The following is a 23436-nucleotide window of genomic DNA, read 5'->3' on the forward strand; positions in this document are numbered from 1 at the left end:
TATTTAGATAACCAGTTACATAAAATATAAAAATAATCTATTTTTTATCACAACTACTGTTTTGTATTCATTGTTGTAGTATACCATAATGTTTTGTGTTTGGCGAAGCAATATATTATCATACTATTTTTTGATTGATAAGAAAAAAATATCAATAAAATATCATTGCATGAATAAAATTCAATTTAAGTTCATCTTTCAACAACGACTAAAAAGTTTGCAAATTGAGGTATCCCCGAATGCATTTATGTATTTTATGTCCTCTGAGGTTATACCCTGAAGACTACCGGCGATACGCAGTGCCACTAAATTGCTTGCGTTGATTTCTCAACCGCAGAACAATTTGTTTTATGGTGCTCGCGGAAGACCACAATTTTTGATGACTCATATTGATTTGTGGTCTTGTGCAAATGAGCTTTTGCAGTTCCATCTCGCTGTACTGCATATTCACACATCTAAATGTCCAAAACTTGCTCACTAGCTAACCGAAGAAAAAAACCTTAATAACCAGACTGAGAAAAAAGTTGTTACACACAGTAGCCGAGATCGCTTTAGCGCTATTGAAATCGGATCAACGTCCATCTACATATGAAATGAGATCTGGTTCCGGGTATAACCCTACAGAAGATGATGATTAAGGCTATTCGAAACGTACGCCTCAATCTGATTAACAATTATCTTACCAAATTATATGCGCCCTTCTATCGCATTAGAGCAGATCGAATTATAGTTTTGAAGAGCGGTTGAGTGGATGGTCTTGGAAAAAAGGATTAAAACATCGTAATGAACGGTTAATAGATGTCGATCTGGAGTCATTACTCTAATCGATATTAAACCCATTTAAAAAAATAACCTAAATATAATGATTTACGGGTTTTATGTAACGTGTCTAAATATAATTTAAAGAAATTAATAAATGCTCTACAATTTCGCTCTCAAGGGTGTATAACTAAAATATATATATCATAAACAAATATTATGATATCATAAAGGGGAAAAGGAATGTTTTTTTGGATTATAATATAAGTAAATTTAAATAGATACAAAATAAATATATAATTACGGAATCTTTGGAAATAAGATTTTGATTGAAGCTCAAAGGATCATGATTTTGTCAAGTGAACAAATCATTTAGCTGCTGATTGTCAATTGTTGGAATTTTGCTACTTGAGATGTGGGGTCGTTAATTTATCGGTCCCACAGTTTAAAGTCGATGATCAAAATGAGTTGTAAATATTATAATAGGTTACAACGTAAATTACACTTGATCCAGATAAGTTTGAAAGTCACTGGCGCAGTCTGATCCCAGCGTGAATTAATTGCTTTCTGGGTCCTTACGACAGCGGTTATTAAAAAATCGGGTTTTGGTCCGCTACCCGTTTTGGTTTTGTGGGCGTGGTGCTCAAAAAAGAACCATGTGGATATCATTATCAAGTAATTACAATTACCCGGAGTCTCTCGGACCATTTTTACGATACGGCCAATCCGTTTGATCGATGGCGAGCGACCGGACCAGAGAACAGAACCGATTTTTAAATCGAGAACCGGTTCCTGCTACTGTGCAGTAACAAAGTTATACACACCGGCCGAGGGACAATGTTCAAGAAGAAGAAGAATAAAAAATAAAATAATAATATAGTACGCGGTGAATATATTCCCCCTTGACGAAACGTGTCCTTCGATCTTCAGGGTTTTCGCGAACGAGGCTCGAACGGTTGAGTTATTACTGAGAGGTTTAATTATGTTAAGTGGATATGTTGCAATATACCATTATGTGTGAGATGAATAAAGTAAATCTCGTTGCGGAGGACACAACAGTAGCTGGAAGGTAATTTGTAGCTTGATTGCTATACGAGATCGAACTAGCGACGTTTAGAATTAAAGTCGTGTATTGAATGACACAGTTTGTGATTGAAAAAGTTTATTTTAATCCCAATGATTTAAAGCAACTATCTGAGATTAGAGAAAATATCTTACAAGAGACAATTATTATAGATATATTAATTATTTGGTTTAATATAGTATTATATAGCGAATCACGAAAAGTTCAAAATATAAGAATATTCATATTATATATTTTAAAATCACATTAGAGCATCACAGTTACACCGTACATCAACATGTCTGCCACAAATATAATATAAGATTTTAACAGAAATTTTAGTATGTCATTTTAGATATTGTCAATTTTTTGCTGCTATTTTGCTATGAGACTTTTAATAAATGTCCGATAATCCAAGGGAAAAAATCCCAGAATCGGGCTCAAACATTCGCATAAAAAATATGTGCTGTCCAATTAGGTTGACGGCTCAAGATCCACTGTTTCGGGCCGTGGCTCAAAATTATTAATTTTTTGCCATTTGGCAGAGGAACAGTTTATTCGGAACCCTAAAATTTATTTGTTAAAAATCTTAAATTTTTAATTACGCTGTTCTTTTTATGGGTCCAAAAAAAGGATCAAAGTCTCCGTTTCGTATTGATTGAGTAACGATAATGATCGATAATGAACGATAATTTTCGATAATGACAACGATAATTTTTCATTATAAATTATCGTTCGATATCGTTAATGAACGATAATGCATTTTTCGATTATCGATCTTTAACGATAATGATCGATAATGAACGATATTATCGTTTGTTTAAGCGATATTTGTCGGGAAAGTACAAAATAAAATAATGTTAACCATTGGCCCGCGAAATTATGCGCCCTTTGACTTCACGTTTATGGCCGAACTAGTCCTGGTATTAAAAAAAGTTAAAGATGTGAGTGAGGGACTTTCTGCTGATGATTCACTGACCGCTCAAAAAATATTCCCATTTCTCTTATCTTGGAAAAGTGCTCGCAGCTGACACAACTCACGAAAGAATTCATCACTGAATTTGTTTTGCCGAAACCTAATACTGAAGAGCACCATGTACGTATGACCAATCAACTTTACCCGTATTATAAGGGATTACCTCTTACTCAGTTCAACAAAGAGTCCACTCTAAGAAGATTTCTTGACTCACACCCATCGTCTCAAGAGGTTGAACAGGAAACTCCAACAAGGCAGCATATCGAACTGGCATCAACTCTTGCCCTCGACGACATGGATTTCATGGATCAGTTGGTGGCTGAAAAAGCTCAGTCAGACAAAATCGGCAGTGGAAAAGTAGTGGGACACCTTCAAGATTTATCCCGGACCTTTATCTTATAAAATTGATGTATTGACCTGGTGGAAAGACTACAACGGGATCTTCCCGTTGTTGGCGGTTGAAGCCAGAAAATGGCCAGAAAAGTGAACGGGCTTTTTCTGCTAGAGGAAACCTCGTATCATCTCAGAGTATAAGGTTTGACCCGTCAAATGTTGAAAAGATCCTCTACATACAACTGAATCACAGTAGTCCGTATCACTAAATACAACATTATAATTCCTATTGTTGAAGAATTACCTGTCGGAGAGAGGGATGATGAGGAGAGTGGACCATCATTTTTAACTCCAAAAAGTTGTGCTGGTTCTGCATCCAGTGCAGCAAGTAAAGACTCCCACAACACTGTTATTGTGACTCCAAGAAAAGCTCAAGACAGTTACCGAAAACTTAAAAAAAAATTACAAAGAATTGTGTATGCTCCAGATTCAGACTCAAAATATGGTGTTGTCAGCATTGGTCCTTCAGAGACTATCAGTGCAAGATATACAGAATCAAAGACTTATCTTGCTGTGAATGCATCAATGCATCTTAAAAAGTGATTAAAATAAGGTTAATTTTTTGGAATTTTAGTATTTGTGATTTTTTGGCTTTAAAGATAAAGTAATATATTTATTATATAATGTTCTAGTCATTTTAATTTATAACTGGTAATTTCAGTTAATTTTGTAATATTATTAATTTAATAAAATTTTGCTAACCAAATTTTTTTTTTATTACAAATGAAAGTTACAAAATTTATCGTTAATTTTTGAGGTTGTATAAAATTAAAGAATATTTATATTAATATAAAACGATATTATTTATATTAAACGATATTAATCGATAGCAAACGTTGTTATCGATTAATAACGATAAATTTTATTTATCGTTATCGCCCATTATCGATCTAATCGATAATATATTTTTTTCATCGTTTCGTTTATTATCGATTCGAACATTTCGCTCCTTAGTAGTCACCATTAAAATATACTCATTTTTACATCACACTTATTATTTCGCTTTAGCGACTTGCTCATAATATTTTAACATTATTAATAAATTATTTTGTTATAATTATTTAATGGTATGTATGTATGTATAAACATATGTATAATACATATTATTAAATTTTATCATTTACATGGTTTAAATAAATATAGCTATCAAAAATAGCCAGACTAAAATAGGACTAGAACGACTATATAAAAAAAAACATGTAGCGAAAAATTATTTACCAAAAATTAATTTACAAATAATAATAAATTAATAAAAATTGATAACGATAATATATTTCCAGCACAATAGACTAGTGTTATAGTCGGTGAGTAAAACCTGAAAGATCTGGATTTGAATCCTAGTTTGTTTTATTTTCTATCGTGCCTGAGAGATCAAAATTAGTAATTATAATGTAATTATAAGTCCGACTGATCATCGCAATAATGTTTTCCTAGATTTTCCTAATCTCACGAAAAAATATCGTGATAATTAATTGAAATTGAGATAGAATGTATGTACATATTCGGCATAAGAGCAGTTTATTGAGAATATCATATATGAGAATATCAAAATTTAAAAAATTCTTTTGTAGAATTTATATACTTATATTCAATAAGATATTATAAATTTAATGCATGAAATTAGATGAAATGTGAATGCAAATCTAAGATTTGAATATCAATGTTGTTACTATGAATTAGTAAGAAATATTTATTTGATATGTCCTAGTGATATTATTTCGACGAATAATGCTGCATATCCTACATGCATATAAAATAGTGAAGCAACGCCCATCTCGGCGCCATTTTGATTCTATTCGATTATTTTAAAACATACGCCTATAAAATCAATCGCTTACGCCCACTGGGATGTAACTTTGTTTTTATCTGTAATACATAAATAAATATTCTGCTTGAAAATAAATTAAAAATCTTATTAATACTATATTTTTGTATTAATTTAAATTTATTCAATTTCATAGAAATTAAATTGAAAAATGTTCATACAACCCTACGAAAGGATAATTGCATGTCAGTGTATTTTTTTCGAGACGAACGAGATCTCCTTGAGGTCATTATGCCAAGTTGTCAATTAAAGTCAGATGTGTTTAAATATGATGATCCATGGTATAATTTTGTGTTTTTATAATATCTTTTGACAAAAATACATCAGAGCTTCTTCTTTCCACTGATTTTTTTATGCTGCGATACAATATGTTAACTAAGGAGAGAAAAAACCGCTAACGGTGTTTGACAAATAGCATAATTTATCTATTGGTGTTGTAAAAAATAAATTTGTATTCGATTACAGAATGAAATCAATGTAAAAACGCTCGAGAAACCTGCCTTTGGCGAGGTACGAGTTTTTTGTGCGTAACACCGGTAGCAAAATGAGAAAAGATGAGGCGAACCGAGTGTCCGAATGGAGAACGAGAAAAAAACCCATTCAGAGCCGCAGCATCAATCAATTCGAGATGAGAACCAATTTATTCTGTTAATTCGAAAGGATTGACCGGATGAAATTTAATCTCTAGCATACATTGCATATCTTGTGCATATTTATTTTTTGTTCATAGATCATCTACTATCACTATAAAATAAAATAGTTTAGTTAGATCTATATAAATCTGATTTTATCAATAGATCAATGTTTTTTTTTAAATTGAATCATGTGCTAGAAATAAATTATCCTTAAAACAGATACGATACTTAATGTTTAATCTTCGTTTTATTGTGATTTAGGGTTTGTGTTGACTAATCCAAACCACATAGCTCAATCCAGAGATCAATAAGGTATCTACATAGCGAATGCATCCGGTGTCCGAGTGCATCCATGTCATTTATGAATTAATATGCATAAAATCATGCACCTAGCGTGCGATGAGAGCCACCGTTTGCTAATTGCCTTCCCCTCGCACTATCGTGTTTTACAATTTCGCCATACTAGTCATAGAGCCGGTTTTAATTCGTACTACTACTACTACCGAACCAAATTAAAATATGGAAATGCTGCGGCATACTATTTCGGAATCGGCCAATTAATATTTTGATCAATTACGAGCTGAATCGTGGCATGTATTGAAAATTACTTGTGCACACTATATACAGGGGAGGAGGAGAGGGGATAAATTCCCGGGGCCCGTTCTCCTTGAGGGGCCCAACTTTGGTAAAAACATAGCAAGAATATATTAATAACAAAAATAAAAACCGACCGCAAATCTGATCTAAACTACAGTTGTTTGAGATGTACGTACTGATGTATTTCAGGTAGAGTACGCTTGGAATAAGGATGCCGGTTTGTTATTGTGTGCGTGTACATGTATATGAGCGGGAGAAGCGACGTAGCGTGTACTTCGTTGTCTCGCTTTCTCTTTTAAGGACAGTCGCTGATTCGTCAACGCTGGTATTCATCATTAAAGTGCAGTGTGGCACAGAAGTTCGATCTTCTCTAGTGATTTATTTGAAATAATTTTGTGTTGATATTGGTTTAACCCAGATATGCCCACTGTCCCATGGGTAGGTCACTAAACTCGTGCCACTGTTTTTTATTTATAATTTAAGAGAACAAAATTTATTGGGCATATCTGGGTTAATTGATATCAAGGCTTCAAATATACACTGTAAGTTATTCATTCTCTTACCCATGGATTAAAATATTTTAATTATTTTTCCATTAATCCGTACGTTGTTGGTTTTTTTACACTATTCTCTGTAAGGTTTAAAAAAGTTATTATTCCTATCGTTGCGCCAATGATAATTTTTAAATTTATTCAATGGATTCTAATGATTTAATAGAGTCGTCGAGCCATTAAACAATCTGCGAATAATTTATTTCCCCATTTTATATCTTTTTGCTTTTGAAGAATAGCTAAAGACTTTATTATTTTTTTGACTAGTGAAAGATTTTGAATTTTTCAAATATTTAATTATTGACATCAATGTCTGATATCTTCGATTATATAATATATTTTTAATTGTCCGTTGAAATTTCCAACTTAGCTCAGATCTATGTATGTTAAATAAATATATATTTTCTTTTAAAATAAAAAAAATAAATATTCTGAGCGAAATTGTTTTGAGCCACACAGTTCACGCACACAATGACCGGAATCCTTATCCCGAGCGTACTCTATAAGTTCCTTCAGACCTTTTTATACATACAAGAACATTGCCTTCAAAAGCACCCATTCACAATAAACATTATTATTCAAAGGTCAAAAATTCGCGACAAAAGCAATAAAATCGTGTCGGCGCCGTCGTAGTAGAATATCATAAATATTTTATTTTAAACTCAATCAACACCTAACAGTCTAGCGTCAATCACCTACGGCATAAGCTCCACATCCAACATCCAAATCCAACGCGTCAGCAAAGACGAAATTAATATGACGTCATCGATACACAGCCAGGCCATAAATCATAACATAGGGGAGCCGAGTTTCATGGTGATTTTGTGCATAGGAACGCAGTTGCAAGCGCCGAGTGCAATATGATGTAATACACAGGCGGCTGATGGGCTAAATCAACAAACGTCAATTTGCAACCATGTCTATGTGTATGGGTTTACCGTCCCACCCACCACCGGCTTATTTCTACTCCAGATATTAATTGACACACGGAATTATGCATGCGCCTGTGATGCATCTGGGTACGTTATTGTGCAGAAAGAGTTAAGCGCATTTTTAATCGAATTTTAAAAAATTAAAATCTGATTTACAGAGATTTTTATAACATCAGCAGTTTTTGGCAAATAATTTTATGATAACTTTTTCTAAGTAGAGCTTAACAAATCCTAATTTAAAATTCGCTTTAATTTATGTACTATATAATATTTTGATTTTAAGTCAATTCTCCGTATGGTTGCAAAATTTTAAATTCATTATTTCGACTACAATTATTATTTTTTTACCAAAAAAAATTTCTGGTGGATGTTTGTTTTAATTCTTCTTCGAATGTTACTGTCATATTTTTGTTATCGTTATTATACTCTTCATGAGATATTTCAGTATCCGATTCTGAATTATTTAAATTATAAAAAAGTCGTTCTAATAAATATTTCCCATTATTCAAATATATATTATAAGTCGGGTCTTTATAAAAAAATATATAAAATCAATTAGCAATATATTTATTCTCCATTTAATTTTTAATTTCAGCGCTGCCAACATTTTCAATGTTAAAGTTGTGTTAATTCCAAAGATTTTTTCAGTAGAAAATAAGAAAGTCTCGAGTCTAATGCCTGCACTACAATCTCTGGAAGTTGGCCAAGGTTGGCTAAGGACGGAGAATATAGTGGGTTACTTCGGTCGAGTTCGGTTCTGCCCGCTCTAAAATCTCTCGGAAGTTGTCCGATTCAGTCGACTTGGCCAGATTCGAGCGCTTCCGAACATTGTCGGCAAACGGATCGAAGTCAAAGAAACTGAAGTCAGAGCTGCTCTTTCGAGGTCACGTGGTCAAGTAATACCACATGTTTATCGGGGACTTCAACAGACTCTTACTGACACCTTTGAATATTTTAGGGCACCAAAAGGGATTAATTATATTTTTGATAGTATATTCTTCTAACAGATATCGTTATTATATTTTTTTTATATAAAATTAAATAATTAGTGGTACTTGATTTTGTTAAAAAAAATCGTTTCGAATATCCTTATTTATTTTCCTAGATCGGTTTATATAAATGTCACACCATAACGAGTTCTTATTTAGAATCGATGGCGACAAATTCTAGGATAGTACCAGATGTGGTGGTCGTATTCTGAAAAATCATTTTTATGCCTTATTGCATTTTGCAAAAGCCGACAAAGATTTTGTGTAAATTGAATATTTACGACCGTAAAGTTTTCACTGATATTGTATTGGTGAGTGCCCACACAAACTTTTATAATTATCAGTAGCGTAATTTTAATAATATGACAATTTTAAAATTGCGATTATTTGGCACATTTTTCGATCGCGCGCAAATATGCCAGCTGTACATGACAGCAGCCGCCGTGCGTACGTCATTCACGAACGCCGTCCGGACAGCATATGAAATTTGTGGCAGTGTGGCCGCTACTCAGAAGTCAGCGACCTCAGCTGTATTCAGTTGAACTTCGGTTTGGTCAACTTCCAGAGCATAAAATCACGAAACGGCACAAAAACTGAGAATTTCCAGAAAAAAAATTCTTAAACCAGTCGAGTATGAATCTTATTTTTTTGTGTATCTTTTATAATTCTTTAGCTAAAGTAAAATTTTAGTTCATAACAAATCAAAATCGTTTTTTCTATATACATAATTTCAGGAATGGCATTTCTGCTTCTTCTAGGGAGAATGGGAGAAATATTTGGTCAGTCAGTGGTCGTTTCTTTAATATTTCGTTTTCATTAAGATTCATAGTATTTTATTAAATGACATGCATTTTCCTGGGCAAATTTAAGGGGAAGTAAAAATGCCCCAATTTGCTCCTCCTCCAAATGACGCCCATGTTTAGAATCCACAGCAATAAAATTGTACCATCAGAAAAGAAACGTTCTGTTATCAAACGTTCATATTAAAATTTTTTACAATAAATGTGATTCGAATGAACATATTTAAACCGAATTTCGGTCAATAAAAGGGCGCACAAAACAATTATCCCTTTTCAGAAGTCAAAAATCCACGTCAAAAGCAATTAAATCGTGTCGTCGCCGTCGCAGTGGGAACGTTCGTTACCTAGCGTTGAATTATACTGATCCGAGGTGTGTTGATATTCATATTTTTAGCAGTACTTTCCTTTTACAGTACTATTTAGCTCAGATTATAAAGTAAATCAATATTTTTCTGCACGGATGTGCTTCATGTTGAGAATCTGCTCTCTTTCACAATCACTGCATATTAAAATTAATTAAAACAACACCATATATCACAAGCTTAAATGCGTCCTACCCTTTTCCGCGGTCTATTTTTCAACAGCGCAATCCCGCAATCCCTTCATTGTCAATTCCCGCGATGACAATGGACTCGAATATCTGTTTGCATTAACATGTCATTTGTCACAATGGGGTTATTATCGGGTGCGGGGCATTGCCACAACACCTGTCCAATCTGCGACACCCTACCGGCGCCTCCCGCTGCTAGATTAATACCGAAACGGATGACAAAACTTTGAAAGTATACCACGTATAGTAGAACACATGCGTATCGAGCAGGACGATTGTTCTCAGTTTGCGATTGTGGTAATATGGAGTAATCCGTGGACTTTGCGACTTATGAACATGCATGCGCGGTCATTATGCTTCGGTCATCATCCGAATCGTCAATATGACCGTTCGTCGGAGCGACGTGCCGGAAAATTATAGTCGGAAAATGATTGAAGGCTAAACGGACAGGAATCGGTGGTGGTCAGTGCTCTTCATGATTTATTAACTAAAAAATTAAATCGTATACAATCAGTACATTACGGTGGTAGAATGTAAATATTATATTTTCCACTGAAAAAGAGATTTAGATTTTTTAGCGGTATCGCCGTTTTGAGCCATCTCAGGTAGTTATATATTTACAAACACAATTTAAGAAATAATATTTTACCAATAATACTGCAACGTCAGAAATGAAAACTTTTATGGTGTATCTTTAAATAATAATAGTTAATTGATGCTTTGTACTTTCAAAATATATTTTGCATACGTCAAATTGGACATTTTTCATTATGCAAAACAAACCCAATCGATGTAACCGTCGCGGTGTTCTCACGTCAGATTTATACAAGATTTATTTGAATGTGAATTCATCGCAATCTCACCTTTATTCATTCGTTTCGTCCTGGTGCAAAATTAATGCAAAGTGCATCGCAGTTCATTATTTTCATTTTCTGTGTTGGTGATTGTTTTTTTTTTCTTTTTGCCGAAAAAATGATAAATGAACAAATCGCACACTAGTTTTGCATAATTTTTGCTCGGAAATTATTCACGTCCACGAATTATGGCACTGTTTGCATAATGCGCGATCGCTCGTGTGTGAGAAAATTTTACAGGTGCATATATTGAAGTGTGATTTTTATCTGTATATACGTTAGAACATAATATGTTACCAGAGTATTTAAATAAGAAATAAAGATGTATATAGATTTAATACTAAAAATAGAGACGATTTAAGGATAGTTAGGTATAAGAAAACGAGTACGGCCAGGGGAATTATTATAACAATTCGCAAATATAAAACTGTAACGGGTTTCTTAAATGGAATAAAAAATCACTTAAGTGCATTAAGAAATAAATTATATTATTAATTTATTTAGCTTAAAATTGTCAAAATTGGCTATGGGTAAATCTTATTCACATAACTAGTGTTTTATATAATATATTATAAATTAAAATAAATTATTTATTTTTTTATACTACCTTATAAAAAGTATATATTTTAAGTTAAATTCTCGCAAATTTTTATTACCTTATAAGAACTATATATTTTAATTTAAATTATCGAAAAAAATTTTATGTCGTCAAGCATTTTTTAAATTCCAGTTTTAGGTTCTGGTACGTCTTTGCGATTTACGATCTCTTTTATTGTGAAAACCTTAAAATATAAATCGTTTAAATAGCCACTCTGGCAATTGGTAACCGTAGGATAGAAAAACAATCGTATTATGTGCACGATAGAACGCATTATTTATAGCTGATCCTTTCCATACAAAGAGTAATTATATCAGTAGTGATAAATGTCTCTGGATGGGCTCACTTTTATGACTTGTTTTCATTTATTCGAAATGGTTGTTAGAATGCCCTCTGAATTATTACAAATTGTGCAAGTGGTTGAAACTCTCACAAATCAAAGATGCACTCAAAATATATATAAACAATATTTAATATCCGATAAATTGATCATAAAAATATTTCTGGAAATATTTTGTGTTATTTTAAAATAGTAATACATTTTACAATAAAAGTAACAATTTTATAAAAAAATAATAAAACGTAGTCTATATTTAAAAAATAAATAAACTGATTTTTTATAAAATCAATATTACAAAAATCTGCATGCATTAAATCATTTAATAGATCACTGCTTTTTATTTCACACACAATACACAATCGTCTAACAAAGGCGCTGAATGACGATAATGGCTTTCAGAATTTATAAATAAACACATATCGTATTAGCATTAGAACGAAAATTGGAGACCCTTCGGGTCTCACACACAATTACACAATTTGCACAAACTGCTTATGCAAACTGCCACTCTGGGGTGTCAATAGATGCAAATATTTTGCGAAGCGTCTAGGGCTCTAATTGAGCATGTAACCCACGTAGGTTTAAAACATTCAAATTAAATGAAAAAAAATAAATAGGAACCACTGACACGTTACAGAACTTCCGATGATCGTGAAACGGGAAACATCACACGTGTGGTCGCTTATTTAAATGAGAGCTATATGCTAATTGGTGAATCACCTGCAATCTGTTTGGTTTGTGACCAGGTGTCCAAAATTGGGATGTTTTGCGTGTTTTTTGTAGTTCCTTTTTAAAAATACGAATTATTGTGATACCTTTGTATTAATTTTGTGCTATTTGTCTATTTTCAGACGGCAGATTATGGTTTTTTGCGGTCTATTTGGCGAAAGGTGACCATGCTTGCTAGTGGTCAGCACTGGAACGAGACCACATGTCCCACAATTTATGCTAATTGTGGTAAGTGTTTTAACCATTTGAAGGGGGATATTTGAATGCGTGCATAATTGGCCATTATTGAGTTTATGATTCATGCGTGTTAAAAAATACAAATATCATATAAATGTAAAAAAATAATGGATGAAAAATTTGAAATTGTAAATATTTTTTAATAAAAATAAATGTTCCTTATTTATGTATTTATTTATTTTATTAATATCTTGTTAAATAATAAATATATTCATTTAGGAGGAGTTCTTGTGACAGACATAATATCTAAATTAAAAAAAAATATAATTATCTAAGAAAATATATTTTGTGAACAATGGATTAAGTGATCTTGATTAACAATGGATAACACATACAGTTTTTATAATGACTTGTGAGTTGGACTTTGAATCTGACATATTTTTTCTTTAAGCATGTCAATTTTTATTTTATTTTAGATTTTTTTTAAATAAAATATATAGATTTTTTTAAATTAAAAATGATGGTAATTATAATAAAAATCCCAAACCACTATATAATATTATATATTATAATTGATTTAAAATTTGCAATTGCAAATAGTTTCAAAACTTTTTTTTCAAAAAAATTACAGAAAGTTTTAAAACAATTTCGTATATTTTAACATGTAAATTGAATTATCCTATTTTTTGGTGAAAAATAAATTATATTATAATATTTAATTTTAATGCTTAGAAGTTAAATCAGGCATTTATTTTATTAAGTTTTTACTGAAAATTATATACATATGTATAATAAATACATATTATAAATAAAGCATTTTTTTTAAATATTAGGCCTATTTGTAATTATTATATTTTATAACAAAGAGGCACTTTACAATAAATAATGTAGAAGACTATTAAACACTTGTATTAAAATTGTTTTTGTTGAGAATCGCGCCCGTCATCGCCCATAGTCTGACCATTGTGCACTTGCCTAAACATCCCCATCAAAAGCGAAGCATTTGAATAATCCTTTAAAAATCTCCCTTATGCTTATATTTGCTGCGTTCTATTTATTTATGTGTATTTTTTTCGTGCGTTACAATTGTGGTGCTAGACGGATTATGCACGGTATAAGTGGAAAACGGGGGCATTTTTTATATTGAGAACACCTGCTTCGATAGGGGGTGAATGAGACCCCACTATTATCATCATCATTATTCGGAGGAAGCGTGATCAAGAGTAATTCGTTTACCTTGCGTTGCACTTGTCGATGCGATGCAAAAATATATAGGGTAGTTTTTTAGGGGGGTCTTATAGATATTTGCCCTAGAAAGACAGCCATTGTACAAATATAAATCAGGCATTAAATACATAAAAGTTATATTTATATTATTGATTACCTACTTTTTTACTTATTAAATTAGCCTATTATCAGATGAAAGGCATCTTTCAACAATAACAAAAAGGGTTTTTTATTTTAAATTTTAGGAATATTGAATTTAGCTATTGATTTTAACAAACATTACATAACTTATTTAATTGCCTTTGTAAAAAAAATGGTTTTAAAAATAGTATCATTCCAAATAAAAGAGAGTGATAAATATATTTTTTTAAGCTTAGTTTTAACGGAAATTTAGTCCTTCTTTTCCCCCAAATGAAATTAGGTTGAAGAAGTATTATGTCAATTTTTTTATTTGCATAATATTCGATTTTATTTAAGATGATTTTATTATTAAAAATATATTGTAGATATTATTCAAAGAAATTAAATAAATAAATAAAATAAAAACAACATCAAACTTCAAGTTTTTAAAATAATAGCATTCCAAATAAAATAAAGCAATAGATATAATTATTTTTCTAACCTTAATGTCATAAACTTTAAGTTTTTAATACCAGAATTTTTTATCAATGAATATATTTTACACTTGCTTATTTTATTTAACGGGCGAAAAAATATTTTTAATATTGTAAAATTAAATGCACAATTTATAAATATTATTTTCAAGCATTTCTCTTTAAAAATAACAATAAAATCCATTTTTAATTTATGTATGTTAAATATACATACGCTAAAATATTTTTTTAATAAGAAATATCTGATTTTATTTATTCTAAATTACTATGCCACGAATTATTAAAAAACATGGAAATTATATTATATAAAAAAAGGTGTAAATAACATTAACAATGAGGTTTTGAAAAACTAAACTCGATTTTTCATCTATAAATATTTTTATAAAAATTGCTCTTGCATTCAATATAAAATAAAGATTTCAACTCTTTGTTCAAACTTGCTTTGTAGACTTTTTCATTATTATAACATAAAAATCTAAAAATCTACAATAAAAATATTTTTTTGTACCAATAAAACACACGCCTGTAAAATTATCAACACAGTTAACTAAAAATAAAACAATACAATTAACACTTTAACACATCGCTGATTTTTATTAGCGATTTCCGCAAAATCTCATTCAGGCGTACCTAAAAATTAACACTAGAGTGTTAATTTTCTTTACGATTTTACGATTGCATATGTTACCTTTAAAAAAGGAAACACTAATAATACTTATTTCATTGCCCCCCATATGACGTATAATTTGTAAAAACTGTATGCATAATGTAACGAATCAATTAAACATATCACTGCATTTTTATTAAAATCGAGCATATGTCTATTTTTAGACGTTTATGATAATTTTCAGTGTTAATGTTTAATTCATAAAGTTTTTTTCGGAGCAAGTGTGCCCTGGCACACGGTCAGATTTTCAGTTGAGATAAGTAGGAGTTTTCGGTATAATTCGATGTCCTGTGCGTATGTTATATTTAGGTAATTTAACCATTTAAGCCGGCTTTATGAAATATTCATCTCGGACAAATCTTGTCGGGTATTTTTTTATATTTTATTTGGAAGCTGGCACACGTGCCGCGAAGACCAGTAGCCGATCGGCTGACATTTTAATAAATTTTTATCTCAATATTTACAAGTATAATTTTTATGGTTTATAAGCCGGTATAAATATTTAAAAATGCAAATTGTTCCTCAAAGCCGGACTGACGAGGAATTATCGTTTATTTTTAGATTTAGTAATACATATATAATAAAATAGGGGTTTTTAATAAAAATATATGGAAATAAAAACAAATACAATATTTTCAGTATAGTGGGTGCCGGTGAAATCGAAATTTAAGTCATTTTATAATTTAAAATGTCACTATAATATATATATAGAACATAGGAGAAAAATTACACTAATTAATACTGATGAAAACATCATTGGGGACACGGGTTATGGAGCATATTATTCAGGGGCACAGACCTCTAAGGTGAGACTCACTCAGTGAATGCAGCGTGAAGGCTGCAGTCACAGAGAGTCTTAATGAGGGCTCTTCACCTTAAGTGAGTCTTCACGCTGGTCTAATTGTGGCCCACTGCCATTGTAGGCCTCATATAAGGCCTTCAATGGCGGTGGGTTCTGTTCCTCTGTTTTGATTGACGATCTAAAAACAACTGACCGGCGTAAATTTAAGCTCTTATTATCATTGCCCCCCAGGAGAAGCAAGAGAATTTTTATAAAACGCCCAGAAATGTGTGACTAAATAAAATTTTAATTTATAAGTTTTCTATATTTAAAAAAAAATCTTTTTATCGTGCTATAATATATTTTTTCAAAATTAGTTTTAAAATAGTTTCAAGATACGCTGGAACGCAACGTTCCAAATTTAGTAGCAAGAAACATTGACATATTTTTGATGAAGTGTCAAAATATATTTTATTATCCTTATATTTTGAGAGTTGAGAAAAAAATATATTTTAAAGCATTAAATAATCAGTAGCAGAAAACTGATGGGTGTGTTTTTTGTTATTCATATTTGATATACTTATCTATTATGTATAAGTATGCGTAAACAAAATATATTGAATTCTTAAAAAAACATACTTATCTGATTGTATTTGACTAATATAAATTTATTGCATACAAAAATAATGCGCAATTAAATTTATTAAAATATTTTACTTACATTTTATTTTAATAATAATTATAATTTTAATCAAATAATTTAAAATGAAAATTCACGGAAAAATTTAAGTTTAAAAGAATTATTTGTGTATAAATATTTTTTTTTAAATTCAATTACTGCCACAAAGATTAAATATATTTATATGTAAAACTAACCGCTAATTGTAGCTAGAATCTCTATTTTATTTATTAACAAATACGCGAATAATTGGTAAATATATCTTAACCCATTTATATGTGTATATTTAAAAATACAGTCTCCACTTTAATTACGAGTTTTGTGCTTGAAATATTAATGATGAAGTAAATAAAAATCTTCACAGTAAAAAAAAGCTTTTTGAAACAATTTTATCGCTTTTTATTGTAATAATATATATTTCTTGTGGTAATTTGGAATTACACTTAAAAAAATTTTCGTTACAAAAATCATTTATAAAATTTTAATAATAATAATTTCGCTTTTTATACTTAAAAAAAATCAGCAATAAATTGATTTTACTGTTTTTTATTCAAACAATTTATTATTAAAATATTTTAAAAGTACAAGTGTTAAAAAACAATGGTATATAAAGAACAGCATTTATCAGAAACTATTGGCAGAGCTAAAATCCGTATTTTTTTTTGATATGTTTTCAAAGTCATTGGTTTTCTAATTCAAATTAACACAATAAAAATATTAATAATTATATGTTATTATTTAAATTATTGTGCTAAAAAACTATAGATACTATTTTTGTACTATTATGGTGCGAACAATTCTGCGGGCTCCGGTGATGTAAGCTCAGTGTACATATAAAATGATGGTAAACATATAAAAGACACGGATATATTTATGAAATAATAATTTTCTATAAGTAAATGCATTGCACATTGCGATTATTTTGTATACATTTGCAGAAAATTGATAACTACTATGTAACTAGCAAGTACTATACATAATCTAAAAGACAAATGTTTTGTTGACACGAATTCAATATATATTATGTTTTGCCTATTTCAACCGCATCTTTGATCGGTTATCAAGGAAAATAATCTCAAATAGAAAAATAGATAAAACATGAATTTTATTTTTAATACATAATCATGGAGGTTTTTATATAAATATAATTTATAATAATATGATATGTGTACTTGATGTACATCACAGGAAGGTGAAGATTAATAACGAATTTCATTAATGATTTCTTAAGAAAACTTTAAAAAATATTTTTTTTTAAGATTTTGCTTTAATAAAAATACGAATTTAACGAAAATGCTTTTTTATACCATTATGTTAATAGTTCAATAATATTATTACTTACAGGGTAATTCTTTTTAAATAATGCAATCAAAATTGCTAAAAATACTTATTAACTAATAACTATACAGAATTACTATAATAATATTTAAAGTATTTAGTAAACAGTCATAGACAGTCATATAATTTATCTTAGATATAGGTATTACAAAAAATTGTTTTAAGAGAAAAATAAAATAAATAAAAAATAAATAGTTAAATTATTATTTTATGTAATTATATAAAATTATATAAAATGATCAATATTACTTAATCACCTTATTAACCATTATTATAATTAAATAACTAGATAGTTTATTTATTAGTATTAAAAATACATATTGTGTCTAGGAAAACTAAATTTTATAATTTAGCTAATAATTTATTTAGTAATTTTTTTATAAATATCACTTAATCTATATATTTGGATATATGATTATTTATCAATTCTTTTTATATGTATCTTAATAATAATTTAATGTGATACTAACCCATTGTCTATTAAATACTTTAAATATTGTTTTAGAAATATATATACAAAGAAAAGAGCAGTAAGTATTTTTGACTACTTTTTCTTAGAATAAATTTTATTTATTTTACTGGTAAGCTTTATTTTGATACTATATTTCTTTCAATAGTTTCTTCTTGCACTGGGATGCATGTAATTATTTGGTAATCACTCATTCGCCTATTTTACCTTGTCCATCGTCGAGTGCTGCTACAATGAGGCCTTCCTCTTTTATCCTCTTCATCTCCGTAGTAGGCACACTAATGTGTTATTAAATCTAGCTTATGAAGATTGTGCAATAAGCTAACCAGTCAAAAAGTGTCAGTAACGGTACAACGACCGTCACGAACCGAATAAAGAATACTACGGTGTCACAATACGGCGCTAAAGCCTTGATGACCTGTGAAAGACACACTGGCTACTGTGTGAAAGCCTTGATGTTCATTTTTTGACGCACTTGATTTTCTTTCAAAGAATAAAAATATTTATTTTGCACAATCAGTCATGATTTATGGTACTAGTATATTGATCTACTTAGCACTTTTTTTGTTGCACCACGGGGTGTTGCATTATCGGATCGTGACGTAGATAGTATAACATTTTGAACATATGGTGGGGTACCCCGAGACCCCATGACCAATCCATCCAGTTCGGTCAAGAGAACACCTGTGCGGTTATTCACCGCGAGTTTCTCCATAATCTTCACCGATTATGGGGCGTTGAATTTGTCCTGGGGTTGTTTATAAATAGGGCTGCATTCTTATAATAAAAAATTCAGATAATTTATTTATTATATTAATACAATTTTTAAATGCGCAATAATTTATTTACCTTTTTAATATTAACTAATGCGCATAAACGTATTATTTTCACATTTGAAGTTGTGGTATTTACCATTGAATCGTTGCGGTGATAAGACCGCAGTTAAATTAAAAAAAACATTTTGCGTAGTAGTGATTATTCTAGGAATTAGATGAAGTAGTGTGGTAATATTTTTTATTATTATATTAATAAGTGGCAGCCCTAACTATAATTCGTGCTTCATTTCACCTTATCGCAACAAATTATCGTCTGACAATCGTGACGGTACATAAATTAGCGCACATTTCATTCCAGGTAGCTCGAATATGAAATTTGTATTTATTGAAAATATCTTATCTCGGGGTGGAAGGGCAATTAAAAAAACAGGGGGGTCAAAAATGTTTGCCATATTTGTAAGGGTCGAAAATCGGCGTTAATCGGTTTAATTTTTTTAATACCTATAATACGAACAGTCGTAAACAATCAGCGAGATAGTATACTGTGGCAGATGTTGTTTTGATAAATTTTATCCTGAATATAGGTGACGGGATAAATCATAATTACTCATATGATTTTCGGGATCAGTCGACCGAAATTGCGCAATTATAGTACAAAGGGTTTAATTAAATTTTGCTGGACGCAATATGTTTTGATTGCGAAAAAAAAAATATATATATCTCAAATTATAATTAGCAATAAATGAAATGCTAAAAACATATAATCAAAAACATTAAAATATTTTTTTCATTTCACATTATTATTATATTATACTTTTTAATATTAAATATTAAATTCACTTAAATAAGACTCGGACTAAACTTTTGTTAGTGTTGTCCGAATTATAGTTTTGAAGTTTTCAGTGTTAAATCACGTTGGGGTTTGAGGTCGAAGGGGACTTTGCAACCAAATAGACGCCAGAAAAGCTGTTCACAGTTTAATTTATAAACACATATAAAATGTACATGAGAAATGGCAGGTCTTGAAAATCAGAGAGCCTTTTCTGGAATGTCGGTTTGTATTATTGCCGGCTATGATTTCGTTGGAGCAGCTCTCGTGTTGCTCTCTGAATGACCCGCTGATGTCTTAAAACTTTTCACACAAAACATCTTGATAGCTTCTTGTTAGAACCACATGTCTTCCACATCCATATCTTCGATTTCGTGCCAAAAATAATCGGTTATCATGCTGTCATAATGTCTCTTTCATTATCGTCAAAAATACGTGTTTTTATTTGTTCGAATAGGTCGTTAGAATGACTTTTACAATAGATTAAAAAAATTGTACAAATGGTAAAACCCCCATAAAGTATATTATAATATATAAAGTCCATAAAAAAACAAATATTTATTTAAAATTATTCCTAAATATATTCCTAAACTTTTATTATGTTTAATATATTGATATTTTTTATAAGGAAAATTATAATTGTTTAAGAAATATATAATTTATATAATCTATTTAAAATACATATAAAATATCGCTGTATAAACATAAAAATAAAAATCTAAATGATAATTATTAATTTAGCTTATTCGTAAATGATGCATATTTTACTATATTAATATGAAATCCTCAAGAAATTAAAAATAATATTTAAAAAAATAGTAAAATATTAGGGTGCATACAAAAAGTTATATTATATTATATAGAACGCATTCTGTTTAGTTTGATTCATTATATTCTTGGAAATAAAGCAAGAGGAAAAACTAAGAAGGGACAATGGATTATCCTGTTGAAAATAATTATCTGATTTATTATCTGACTCGTGAAAATTAAAACCGCAAATAAAAGTAGCAATTCTTTGGCCCCATTTTACGCATTTACTTTGGTATATTTTATGTAGAATTCTATTTTAATGCATATTCTTATATACCATTACAAGTCAATATTGTAATATAATAAAAACGTAATTTAAAATTAAAATATGTAATTTTCGATATACATTTGATATTATCATTTAAAAAAAATTTTTTTTTTATAATTTGTAACTATAAACATAAAAATATAAAATTAATTATATAAAAAGTTGCAGACATAGGTGTACATATAAAAAGGTATTTATTAGCACTTAAAATTATTTTATTGCATCTTAAGATTTTTAAACATCTAGATGAGATTCAGAAAGCATTACTTAAACAAATACATTCAAATAAATATAAAGCTCTTTATTAGTGTTGTTCTGAGTAATTAAATTATCTTTAAAAATTATCATTAAAATTAAATTTACACGTTTTACTATAAATCTATAAATAATTTCAAAACCACAGCTGAATCATTGTGTATTTTTTTCTGTCAAATGGTTGTAAAATATATTTTAACAAATTCTATTATTAAATAAGTCACAACTGTATTGCGAGTGCGTTTTTAGGAGTTAAAAATCGCTTACATACAAAAGTAAGCACTAAGCGAATCAACGCTGATTATCGACCAAGATGATCTAAGAATACCAAAAAGGAGCTTCTTGTCACTTTACGTCAATCCTGGTCCAGCTCCGTATGAAATCCAAGAATTCAGCCTGATTAAAAAATGTATACAAACACATATCTATACTATTGCCAAATTATATATGATTTGAAAACCACTACAAACATAATAAAAAATAAACGCGCGACTGCAAGGTCCTCGCAGATTCAAGCGTTACATATGCAAGTACATTAAAATGGTTTTTACTTGCTTCCTCGGTTTCAACTAGCTGTTTTCAACAAATGCAAAATAACAAACAACACTTAGTCTATTTAATATTATAATCGATTTTCGAGAACAAAGTTAGTCAACATGGTCTTGGGTTTTTTATATGCATAACAGGCAAACTATGAGATTTGTAGCTTACAAAAAAATTATTATATACGAAAAAATCAAATTAAAATTACACATAAATGTATTATAGTAATAGCGGTATTTATTATTATTCATATCCGACATTCTTTATTACTAGAGTGTAACCACCGATTTACGTACTTGCACAGTGACGTCACAGCGAATCCCGTATCGTTGTGACTCATTTTGTAGTAACGAGATTCGCATTGTGCATTCTTCCGGATGCGTCGCAAGAGGTGCACTCTCGGCTTATTAATGACGACCTCTCGGCGATTTCTCACTTTTGACTGTTGCTAATTTTTCATTCGCGGTGTTAAGTAACCGTGAAATTACACGCGAGGCAATCCTTCAAACGCTCCAGATGCAATCTGCGAATAAAATGAGGCATTCCGTAATTGCTGCAAATATTATGTGCAGTTCGCGGAATCAGACATAAAAAAAATACGCGACGACTCATTATGAACTTAAATATATATTATACTTTTTATACTGTATATGCAAGCGAGATTATCTAGATAAATTATATTTTTATTAAGCCTTTGCACTTGTACGGCTCGTTGCGTTCATAACTTTCGAGATTTTTAATCTGTCAATAATTAAAATATATATTAATTTTCTATCATATATTTTCACAAATTTCCATATTTATTACTGAAAATATATACATAAACATACATTAAAATAAATTAAAAAATGCTGATGTACAACGATTCTCACTTTATTTATTACAAATCTGATGATCATGAAATGATTATTAATACCAATAACCATGCAGATTTTTAACAGCTATCAATTTATACAAAAACTTATTTACCGCTGTTATTTATGAGCTTAAAAACTCGTCCATGAATATGCATTGCGTGATTTATTCTTAGTAATTATCAAACGGTCGCCTAATATGAGGCTATGAAACTTACTCTCACAAAAGGGATGATTTTGGAGGTAGAGCTAGGCCTTAATGCAACTGGATCTCAATTGGCATTGTCTCTTATTTGGCAAAACTTCTTAAGGACCATTGATCACATCAACAATCACTCGGCCAATTCAACTTAGCAGCCCGATACTATCGTAAATTATACATTTTATTTATATAATACGTATATCTGAAATCATAACACTCAGCTACTATTGCCAAAAATAATATTAAAAATTAAATCAATACATATTCTATGGTATATGGTAATATGTTTTTAATAAACACCGATTGTGTCATAATTTCTACTTGAATCGTAGCATGTATAGATATTATCTTATCTT

General features: G+C 30.0%; 1 long non-coding RNA gene across 8 annotated transcripts in view; it reads left to right on the top strand.

Annotated features, from left to right (window-relative positions):
* Positions 1-23436, top strand: part of LOC148238228 (uncharacterized) — a 137551-nt gene that overhangs the window by 98053 nt on the left and 16062 nt on the right. For 6 of the 8 annotated variants that reach the window (XR_015812749.1, XR_015812748.1, XR_015812752.1 and 3 more), the window contains one exon: positions 12714-12819. This is a non-coding gene — a long non-coding RNA (uncharacterized LOC148238228). Of the gene's footprint in view, positions 1-12713; positions 13054-23436 lie in introns of those variants that run through there. The other 2 variants (XR_015812747.1, XR_015812750.1) reach the window with 1 other exon arrangement.

The sequence above is a fragment of the Plectrocnemia conspersa genome, unplaced genomic scaffold (genome assembly GCF_051122295.1).
Source record: "Plectrocnemia conspersa isolate PC_06_02 unplaced genomic scaffold, ASM5112229v1 ptg000002l, whole genome shotgun sequence".
NCBI classification, from domain to species: Eukaryota; Metazoa; Arthropoda; class Insecta; order Trichoptera; family Polycentropodidae; genus Plectrocnemia; species Plectrocnemia conspersa.